Genomic DNA, 11,343 nt, shown 5'->3' with positions numbered 1-11,343 from the left:
TTAGTCCCTCCAACTGTCTCACGGCATCTGCCCCTCCCAGTCGTCTCAAGGCATCTGTATTATTATCCCTCACGTGCCAAGGAGGAACTGAGATTCATCAAGTTTAAGTAACAGCTTTGGAGGTCAAGCATCTAGTGAGTTGGTGGAACAGGAATTCCAGCTCAGATGGTGAGCTCCCAGGCCCTGGGTCTCGTCATCAGAGTGTGCATCTTCCAGATAGACTACCTGGCTGATGGACCCAGTAGTCAAATGTATCAACATTTCAATTTTCAGACAGCAGTTTTGACATTGTGAAGCCATAAACAAAGGCAAGTTTGCTAAGAATATGACAGACAGAGCTGGGTTGCTAACAAGGCTTTCGTGTCCATCCCGGTTAGGTGACACTCCCGGTCAGGTGACAGTCAGCTACTCCAGGTATAACACCCAAGGACCCTTACTTTTCACACAATCTGTAGAAGATGCTTGGTCATGTGTTAAGTCACCACTGACTATCTTCTTCTTATGTATATAAGGCTCACTTCAAAAAATTTCCAGAACCAGTGCCTGGTATGTAGGTGTTTTTCAAGAAATATTATTCAATAAATAAATAGTTAATAATTGAATGGAAACCAATTCCACCCACTCGTACTATGTTGTTACACAACAGTATTTTGGGTTTATTTGCATTTTTTTAAATTCCATAGGTAATAGGGGAAAAAAATCCTGGTTCATGGGACCTCAGTTTGATGAATTTTTCCTCCTTCAGTTGGTGCTTCTCTCTTTTTGTAAAAACTGCCAAATCTCTATGGACAGCAGTGTGGTGGCTAAACACATTGAGGAGAGAGGGCTACAGCCAGATAAAATATAGTTTGCCTATGCAGTTGAGGAGAGAGGTTTCTGTATGCGGCTCATGTAACACTTCTGGGTACATTTGTACCCAGAACAACTGTCTCTGTGGCTGTCAGGATTTGGCTTTTCCCCTTGGATGTTCATCATGGCAAAAAGATTTTCCTTCCTAAAAATAGAGGACTAAGGTGGCAGCAATGTAATTTAGGACTCCAGCCCAATACCACGTTTGATGAGAAAGTGTTTCTACACAGCACTACACAGACACTTTGAGAGAAATGCAGTGGTGTCCAGGGGCCCTGGCATTAACAAGTTCTACCCACCAAGCATTTCATCCAAACCTTACTTTCTATATGTGAGCACTGGGGGCGGGGCGGGGGGGGGCGGCATTTCTTTATATAAACCTCTGCCTGGCTACTGCAGAGTTTATTTCAAAGGTTCAAGTATAAATAAATTAGAGCCTTATTCAACTGGAATGACCAAAAAGAGGTGCTGATTTGGGCCCTGATTAGTTTCAGATAAGCCACTGTTTTCCTTAAGGCAGCATCTTTTTGCCAGTGTACTGGAATGATGGAGATTTGTTTCTAGCATCCTCTTCAAAGAAAAATCCCATACAGGTGATACACAGACTTAATTTTTAAAAGCATATGCTAATTCAAGCATATGCTTGAATTAATATGCTTAAGTAACAAAATAATATCATAAACCCTCATATACTCATTCTCCCACTCTACTGGATTATCTTTTTTTAATTAACATATAATGTATTATTTGTTTCAGGGGTACAGGTTTGTGAACCATCAGTCTTACACATTTCACAGCACTCACCATAGCACATACCCTCCCTAGTGTCCATAACCCAGCCACCCTATCCCTTCCTTCCCCACCTCCCAGCAACCCTCACTTTGTTTCGTGGTATTAAGATTCCCTTATGGTTTGTCCCCCTCCTGAGCCCATCTTGTTTCATTTTTTTCCCTCTCTACCCCCATGACCCCTGACCTGCCTCTCAAATTTCTCATATCAAAGAGATATGATAGTTGTCTTCCTCTGATTGACTTATTTCACTTAGCAAAATACCCTCTAGTTCCATCCATGTCATTGCAAATGGTAAGATTTCATGGTTTTTTGATGACTACATAGTATTCCTGTGTGTGTGTGTGTGTGTGTGTATCACATCATCTTTATCCGTTCATCTGTTGATGGACATCTAGGTTCTTTCCATAGTTTGGCTATTGTGGACATTGCTGCTATAAACATTGGGGTGCATGTGCCCCTTCAGATCCATAATTTGTACCTTTTCAACTTTTTGAGGAACCTCCATCCTGTTTTCCAGAGTGGTTGCACCAGCTTGCATTCCTACCAACAGTGGAGGAGGGTTTCCCTTTCTCCACATCATCACCAACATCTGTCGTTTCCTGACTTATTAATTTTAGCCATTCTGACTGGTATGAGGTGGTATCTTATTGTAGTTTTGATTTGTATTTCCCTGATGCTGAGGGATGTTGAGCACTTTTTCATGTGTCTGTTGGCCATTTGGATGTCTTCCTTGCAGAAATGTCTGTTCATGTCTTCTGCCCATTTCTTGATTGAATTGTTTGTTCTTTGGGTGTTGAGTTTGGTAAGTTCTTTATAGATTTTGGATACTAGCCCTTTATCTGATATGTCATTTGCGAATATCTTCTCCCATTCTGTCAGTTGTCTTTTGATTTTGTGGACTCATTCCTTTGCTGTGCAAAAGCTTTTGGTCTTGATGAAGTCCCAATAGTTCATTTTTGCCCTTGCTTCCTTTGCCTGTGGTGATGTTTCTAGGAAGACGTTGCTGTGGCTGAGGTCAAAGAGGTTGTTGCCTGTGTTCTCCTCAAGGATTTTGATGGATTCCTTTCTCACATTTAGGTCTTTCATCCATTTTGAGTCTGTTTTCCTGTGTGGTGTAAGGAAATGATCCAGTTTCATTTTTCTGCCTGTGGCTGTCCAATTTTCCCAACACCATTTATTGAAGAGGCTGTCTTTTTTCCATTGGACATTCTTTCCTGCTTTGTCGAAGATTAGTTGACCATAGAGTTGAGGGTTCATTTCTTTCTTTTCTTTTTTTTTTTAGATTTTATTTATTTATTTGACAGACAGAAATCACAAGTAGGCAGAGAGGCAGATCGAGAGAGAGGGAAGCAGGCTCCCTACTGAGCAGAAAGCCCGATGCGGGCCTTGATCCCAGGACCCTGAGATCATGACCTGAGCTGAAGGCAGAGGCCTTAAACCACTGAGCCACCCAGGCGCCCGAGGGTTTATTTCTGGTATCTTTATTCTGTTCCATTGATCTATGTGTCTGTTTTTGTGCCCGTATCATACTGTCTTGATGATTATGGCTTTGTAATAGAGCTTGAAGTCTGGAATTGTGATGCCACCAACTTTGGTTTTCTTTTTCAACATTCCTCTGACTATTCAGGGTCTTTTCTGGTTCTATATAAACTTTAGGACTATGTGTTCCATTTCTTTGAGAAAAAATGGATGGTATTTTGATAGGGATTGCATTAAATGTGTAGATTGCTTTAGATAGCATAGACATTTTCGCAGAATTCCTTCCTATCCATGAGCATGGAATGTTTTCCGATTTTTTTTATGTCTTCCTCAATTTTTTCCATGAGTACTTTACAGTTTTCTGAGTACAGATTCTTTGCCTCTTTGGTTAGGTTTATTCCTAGGTATCTCCTGGTTTTGGGTGCAATTGTAAATGGGATCGACTCCTTAATTTCTATTTCTTCTGTATTGCTGTTGCTGTATGGAAATGCAACTGATTTCTGTATATTGATTTTATATCCTGACACTTTACTGAATTCCCATATGAATTCTAGCAGTTTTGGAGTGGAATCTTTCAGGTTTTCCACATAAAGTATCATATCACCTGCAGAGAGTGAGAGTCTGACTTCTTCTTTGCAGATTTGGATGCATCTTATTTCTTTTTGTTGTCTGATTGCTGAGGCTAGGGTTTTAGTACTATGTTGCATAGCAGTGGTGATAGTGGACATCCCTGCCATGTTCCTGGCCTTAGGGGAAAATCTCTCAGTTTTTCCCCATTGAGAATAACATTCACTGTGGGTTTTTCATAGATGGCTTTGATGATATTGAGCTATGTACCCTCTATCCCAACACTGTGAGGAGTTTTGATCAAGAAAGGGTGCTGTACTTTGTCAAATGCTTTTCCAGCATCTATTGATAGTATCATATGGTTCTTGTTCTTTCTTTTATTAATGTATTGTATCACATTGATTGATTTGTGGCTGTGGAACCAACCTTGCCACCCAGGAATAAATCCCACTTGGTTGTGGTGAATAATCCTTTTAATGTATGGTTAGATCCTATTGGTTAGTATTTTGGTGAGAATTTTTGCATCCTTGTTCATCAAGGATATTGGTCTGTAGTTCTCCCTCTTAATGGGGTCTTTGTCTGGTTTAGGGATCAAGGTAATCCTGGCCTCATAGAATGAGTTTGGGAGTTTTCCTTCCATTTCTATTTCTTGGAACATTTTCAGGAGAATAGGTATTAATTCTTTAAATGTTTGGTAGAATTTGCCTGGGAAGCCTTCTGGCCCTGAGCTCTTATTTGGGAGATTTTTGATAAATGCTTTACTCTCCTTACTGGTTATGGGTCTGTTCAGGTTTTCTATTTCTTCCCGGTTCAGTTTCAGTAGTTTATATGTCTCTAGGAATGCATCCATTTCTTTCAGATTGTCAAATTTGCTGTAGTATATAGTTGCTCATAATATGTCCTTTTTTTTTTTTTTAAGGAAGGAAACTCTTCCATGAAATTAGCATTTCCCCCGCCTTTTTTTTTTTTTTTTAAGAGAGAGAGAGCATGAGTGGGGGCAGAGTGAGACAGTGAATCCCAAGCAGTCTCCCTGCCCAGCATAGAGCCCAGTGCAGGGATTGATCTCATGATCCTGATATCATGACCTGAGCCAAAACCAAGAGCCAAATGCTGAACTGACTGAGCCACCCTCTACTGGGTGGCTCTACCGCCCCTCTACTGGGTTATCTTAAGGCAAATCCTAGATAGTGAACCATTTTATCCATAACTACTTGAGTATGTCTCTCTGAAAGATAAGGATTCCTCTCCTAAAATATAATCACAGGACTATTATTAGACCTAAAAAATGTAATGATAATTCCTACATATCACTAACTATTCAGATAGTGTTCATATTTGGACAAACTGGATTTTTTCATTGGTCCCCATTATCTTGCAGGTCTTTGGGGATTTCCTGTAACCTTTATAATTTCAGCACCAATGATATAGAATAAAGTGGAAAATTTTATTCATCAGAAATTTTCCATGAGGATTCTTTGTGGTGGAAATAAAAAAAAGAGTGAGAGAGCAATTATGCTACCCAAGAGGATTTGTGCTTTTTGCCCCCACTGTGATTAAGAACAAAGCAGGGGACATGGAGCCACCATATTCTCTGGACATTTCTTGGTACAGTGAGGCCAGTGGTTGGGAGCATAGCACTGCTGGCCATTATGGGGTACAGAATAGGGTTGTTAGGTATAGCAAATAAAAATACAGTACATCTAATTAAATTTGAATTTCATGAAAACAGCAAATACTATTTTAGCCTACATTTGTCTCAAATATTTTGTGGAGCACACATATATCAATAGTCATTTGTTTGAAATTCCAGTTTTACTCTGTCATATATTTTACCTTGCAAGCTAAAGACAGATGGCAGATGGATTTTAGCAAAGGGGAAGAAAAAACTAGAAGAATTCATCAGGCTATTGTTTCTTTTTTTTTTAAGATTTATTTATTTATCCATTTTGGGGGGAGGAAGGGAGAGTGACAGAGAAACTCAAGCAGACTCCACACTGAATGTGGAGCCCAACTTGGGGCTCTGTCTCACAACCCTGAGATCATGATCTGAGCTGAAACCAAGAGCCAGATGCTCAACCAGCTGCACCACCCAGGCACCACAAGGCCATGGTTTCTTGATGAGTTGAGAGTACTTGTAGATGCTGAAGGTCATGGGAGAAATGGAGAGGACAGGAGTTTTTAAAGGTGTTGGGGGACTGGTTATGAATTATAGCCATTTTAATGCTTTATGAAATATTTGAGTAAAATTCCAAATTACTTTTTGAAATGAATTTAGTTAATGAGTTCTATTTCTGTGAATGTGATACCACTCTAGGACTGAATCAAAATTCTCAATGTGATTTATTTATTTATTTAGTTAGCCTCCCCAGACAGAGTTGGGCTCCCTCGGGGTGGTTTCTAGGATGACTTTTCTTTTTTCTTTTATTTTCTTCTCCTTTCCTTTCCTTTTCTTTCTTTCTTTCTTCCTTCCTTTCTCTTTTCTGCAGAATCATAGTAAGGGAAACAAGACAGTAGTTTGATATTTGCTTAGACACCCTGAATGCTCTCAACTTTTCGAGAGCATTTTGCCCCTACAGTTCCCATCCCTGCCACAAACTTGGAATATGTGCATTCTCTATTTGTTCAGTGGCAAAAAGGAAAACTTTAGTCTGATTTCTATTTTTCCTATTCTGAAATGTACACCAAGAAAATAATTAATATAAAAGCACCAGGCATGCTTAATATAAATTCATTGGCAGGTCCTATTACTAGTTGGGATCTAGACAATTTGGCCAAGGTCTGAAATTCACAAATGGCCTCAAATGTAGGCTTTCCACAAGAGATTATACATACAGATGTATGTGTTATAAATTTTTAAAGCACCTCAATTCTTAGAAATCTATTTTGGCACTTCTTAATTTTTAATGTAAGTGGAACCTCAAAAATGGAAACAGTTGAAGAAGTGTCTCAGGACTCCCTTTATCTCCAACTTGGTTCTGCCATCAGTAAGGCAGAAAGATCATAGGAGATTGCTAAGTCTTTGTGTGCATTGTACTTAGTTTGTAAAAGTCTTTTTTTAAATTATGTTCAGTTAGCCACTGTATAGTACATCATTAGCTTTTGATGTAATGTTCAATGATTCATTAATTATGTATAACTCCCAGTGCACATCACAACTCATGCCCTCCTTAATACCCATCACCCTGTTACCCCCTCCCCGCACCCTAGTTTGCAAAAGTCTTAGGTCTAACTCTTCATTTGTATAGCATTTTCACAGTTCATGAAGACTTTTCATGTTTGGTTCCATATCTCATTGGGTTCCCACAATAGTTCAGTGGGGTAAGTATGGCACTTACTCTTGGCTATATATCTAGTGGGTGGCAAAATCCAGACAAGGACCCAGTTTTTTGCTTCCTAGTTGATTTTCCCATTGTACCACACTGACTAGGCCTACAGAATAAGAAAATAACATATTTAATACATTCTTACTCTCAGATACATTTGACAATTGTGGACTTAGATGTTTGTTAATTGCAGCTTACTTTCTCCCATATTTTAAAGATTCCCTTTCCCATCAGAGGGCCATTCCCAGAAACATTCATGAAGATGAAATATATTCCAAACAATGCATTCGCTAGCCATTTTCTCTTTGGAATATATTTTTCAGACCTTTGCTTCATTATAAAATGTCTAGCCAGTTGCTGAATGCCATTCAAAATGAAAAGTTCATCATTTTTCTGGCTGTGCTATCTTTAGAATAATTGGAAGCAAGAATGATGCAGAAATTGAATAAACTTATCTAGGTAATGCACCTGCTTTTCATGTTTTAATGTCACTTATCAGGACTTTAGAGTGAAAGACCTCACCAATGGAATGGGTGTTTTTCTACAGAAAAATTTTTTTAGTTTAGGTAAAAGAGTTTTAAGGAAATAAAATAATACATTAACATAAAATTCTCTTGAAGAAATGAAAGAATTTTTCTGAAGAGCTGATTTTGTTTTAAAATTCTTTTCTTATTGGCATTTCAATCTGAATTCCCATTGGAGTGTTTTTTTTTTAATTGTGTTATGTCAGTGTCCATACAATACATCATTAGCAGTGTTCCAAGATTCACTGATTACGTATAACACCCAGTGCTCCATACAATACATGCCATTGGAGTGTTAAAAGCTATTGAATGACAGTTATAGCTCATGGCAGTAAGTCACTGGTTCACAGCACTTCAGAACATCATCTACCACTGTTAAGGAAGGGGCAGTTTCTTAGATGCTAGTACATAAATCTAGGATTAGAGGTCTCTGGTTCATTATCCACTGAATTAAGGCTAACCTTTCTGGATAGAGAAGAGAAACCCTGGTTATTTAGTTCCTAAACAGTGGGGGTAGGGATAGGGTAGGGAAGAGCTGCCATAGAGTTAATCAACACTTATGGTAGTTGATTGGAGTAGGCAAAGTATAGCAGAGGGACACTATGGGATGTGGGTTGATTATGTGGAGCATGGGACTAACCAACCACTGGATTCCAAATTTGAACTTTAACATCATAGTGGGGAGGGAGGAAGGAACAAATATTAAATCTCTATCCTAGCTGTATGGTCAGTATTATTCTTGGTTGGTTCTGGTGATTGATAAATAGGCCTCCATTTGTTAGGAAAGGAGTATTTTTAAATATGCTCCTAGCTTAAAATTTTGTCTTGGTCCTCTACTGAAATATCCACTTAGTCATCAGGATGTTACCAAGGAAGGAAACAAAGTATAACACACTTATCCTCATTACTGAAAGGATAATAGCGATGCCCAATATATCATGGATAGAGGAGGAAATTGGATTCTATTCCTAATCCATTGTTAATGACTTAAGTTCACAAAAATACTTAGTCTTCATTATACCTATTTTTGTGTTAATTGTGGAAGCAATGAGGTAAGTCTTCCTGTGAGAACCAATTATCTTACATGACACCTTTTAATTCTGTAATTCATTGATTTTCCAGAAGTTGAGAATTTGAAACCAAGTTTGGCAGTGAGCAGTTAACTTAATTATAATTGTCTTAGCTTAATGGCAATAGTGAATGGCTTCAGAATCTTCAAGAATATAATAGGCAGTCATCACAACTGGATATAGATATTTATCTGACCTTAAGGACTAGGCCAACTGATAACTCTGGTTATAGTTCAATCATTTATTGAGCACCTATTACATGCCAAGCACATCTCTAAATGTTTCTCTATATACAGGTTTCGTAGTAGGGAGAGGGAACAATAAGCACCTCTTTGAATACAGTTAAACCATGTGAAAGAAGAGCAAGAAGGTTGAATCTCATCAAAAGCAAGGTGATTTGCAAGCCACCAGTTGGATTCAATCAACTGTTAATAGGCTATTTTCAGAATAACTAAATGCAACCAGTTGACTTAAGGTTACACACATTCTGACTGGAGGTCAACTGTTTGGTGTAGAAATAGCCTACTTTCTTTCTGGTTCTTTAGATTATTTTCTTACATTCCAAACAGAGCAGGAAAATGCCTTTTAACCTGATTACATGATATAAAAGCAGTCTTAAAGTTTCTGATGATTTCTGGAAAATATATGCAAAACATAAATATTCTAGGGGTGTCTGGGTGGCTCAATTGGTTAAGCGTCCAACTTTTGATTTCAGCTCAGGTCATTATCTCAGGGGTCTGCTTGAGATTCTCTCTCTCCCTCTACTTCTGCCTCCACTCATGCTCTCTCTCTCGCTCGCTCTCTCAAAATAAATAAATAAAATCTTTAAAAAGACAAAAACATAAATATTCTATCTCAATGAGATATTTGTTTTGTGCTGAAATACTTTATTACATGTGATTTTGTTTATTGTGAAAGAATAATTTTCATGTTGAAATACTGAAGTTAATGCATGGGAATAAGAGTATTTCCCCAAGTGCTCTTAAAAAACACTGACTTGGGGCCTACTTTTGAGTTCAGCACTCTGACAGGCACTGCATACTAGAGAGGTTAATTTTCCTTATTGGTGCCTTCAGTGATCAGTTAAGTGAAGCATCTGGGATTATATTTATTATTATGTTTTTCAGATAGATAATAGAGAAAGCACTCATTCTATTTGATAGAGAAAAGAAGTATAATTAACCTTGGAAATAGTTATTCCTTTTAATAACTCCTACTTTCTTTCTGAGGATTGAGAGGCCACAGATAATTATTCTAACAGATCCCTGTCTCTGTCTTACTAGGGAGAGCTCACTGGACTGGAGTTTGGAATTGAGCAAAGGGGGCTAGGATACATCCATATTAGAAAAAGAGTAGAGAACCTTAGTATGTGGAATGGCGTTTAAAGCTCATTCTTCTTACTTCATTGAACAGTTAGGAAAAGTGAGATCCAAGGGGAGAAAAAAACTTGCGTGCAATAAACCAGCAATCAGTAAGAGAATTGGACTAGAACCTGAGTTTCTGATCTCTAGATCAGTAAGTGCTCTTTTATTTAACAACACTCACAGTGGTAAAATTGAGATAAATCTGACCAGTGTGTGGAGCTCTTCTTATTTGTTGAAGAATGAGACCATGCATCTGGGAATTATCACATCTGGATATTATTTATTATTTAAGAAGTCCTCAAGCAGTAGTCATTTTTACCTTCAGAATGACTGGCTTACTGTACTCTAGGTCAGGAAGTCATTGAAATGGACACATGCTAGAGAAGAGTAAAAGAACAATCATCAATCTCTGAAAGAGAAAGCTTTTTCTTTGGGGGTATGGAACTGGAAGTATAGGAATAGGGGAAGTAGAAACACTTGAGAAATTTTCTGTTCTCCATCTTTCCTGTCCCAGTTGTTCACAAGGAAAATCTAATCCTAAATTTCTAGACGTTTCTCTGATAACCAAAGAACCAGACACAGTCTTGGTGCTCTTCTAGGTGCCAGGAAAACAAGTCCTTCAACTTTCCAACGTTTTCTAGCAATGAAGGGGAAATAAAATAACTCATTCTGATGAACATCAACTAAGTGCTCCTTCTCTGGGTAATTGGCTTCCTGGAAGGTGAATAGGCCTTCATTTAGCAATCCAAGGCCAAGTGAGTACTAGCCAAGAGAAAATGAAATGTAACACATTTAGTGCTAAATTAAAGACAGGATCCACAAGCTGAGAGACCACATGAATCAGAGACGTGAATCATGAAGTCTGTTCTGTTTGTGGCAAATTGGCCCTGAAGACAAATAAAAAATCAATCATTAATTTTCACACTTCGCTTTTGATAGACTTTTTCATTTGAAGGCAAATACTATTATAATAACAAAAATGACACCTTATAACTTTACTCTGTAAAGTGCTTCCTGTCTACTACTCATAATTTTAATTTCTTTAAATTCAGAGAGAAGAGTAGGACTTTTAAAAATTGATCCAAAATGACAAGTCAAAGAAAATTCAAAGAGGTATTAAAGCTTCAGCTTTATAGTTTCTAGCATAGAGTGATTATGTTTAAATCAGTATAGATGACATTGATCAGAATTTAGAAATTTCTATGATTTGTTTGGGGTGATGCTGGCTGAGAAATGGTAATGTGTAGCCTTGTGAACTGTGATATAAAAATTCAAAGTAACTTGTGTGTTTTTCAAGGGTACATTAGTTCAACAGTCAGCAGTAACTGACTACCTCCTAGTCAGTCATCACATGTGCTAAATTCTGAAGATTCAT

This window comes from Mustela nivalis (assembly GCF_964662115.1).
Source record: "Mustela nivalis genome assembly, chromosome: X".
Taxonomy (NCBI): Eukaryota; Metazoa; Chordata; class Mammalia; order Carnivora; family Mustelidae; genus Mustela; species Mustela nivalis.
Note: the sequence above shows the minus strand (reverse complement) of the source record.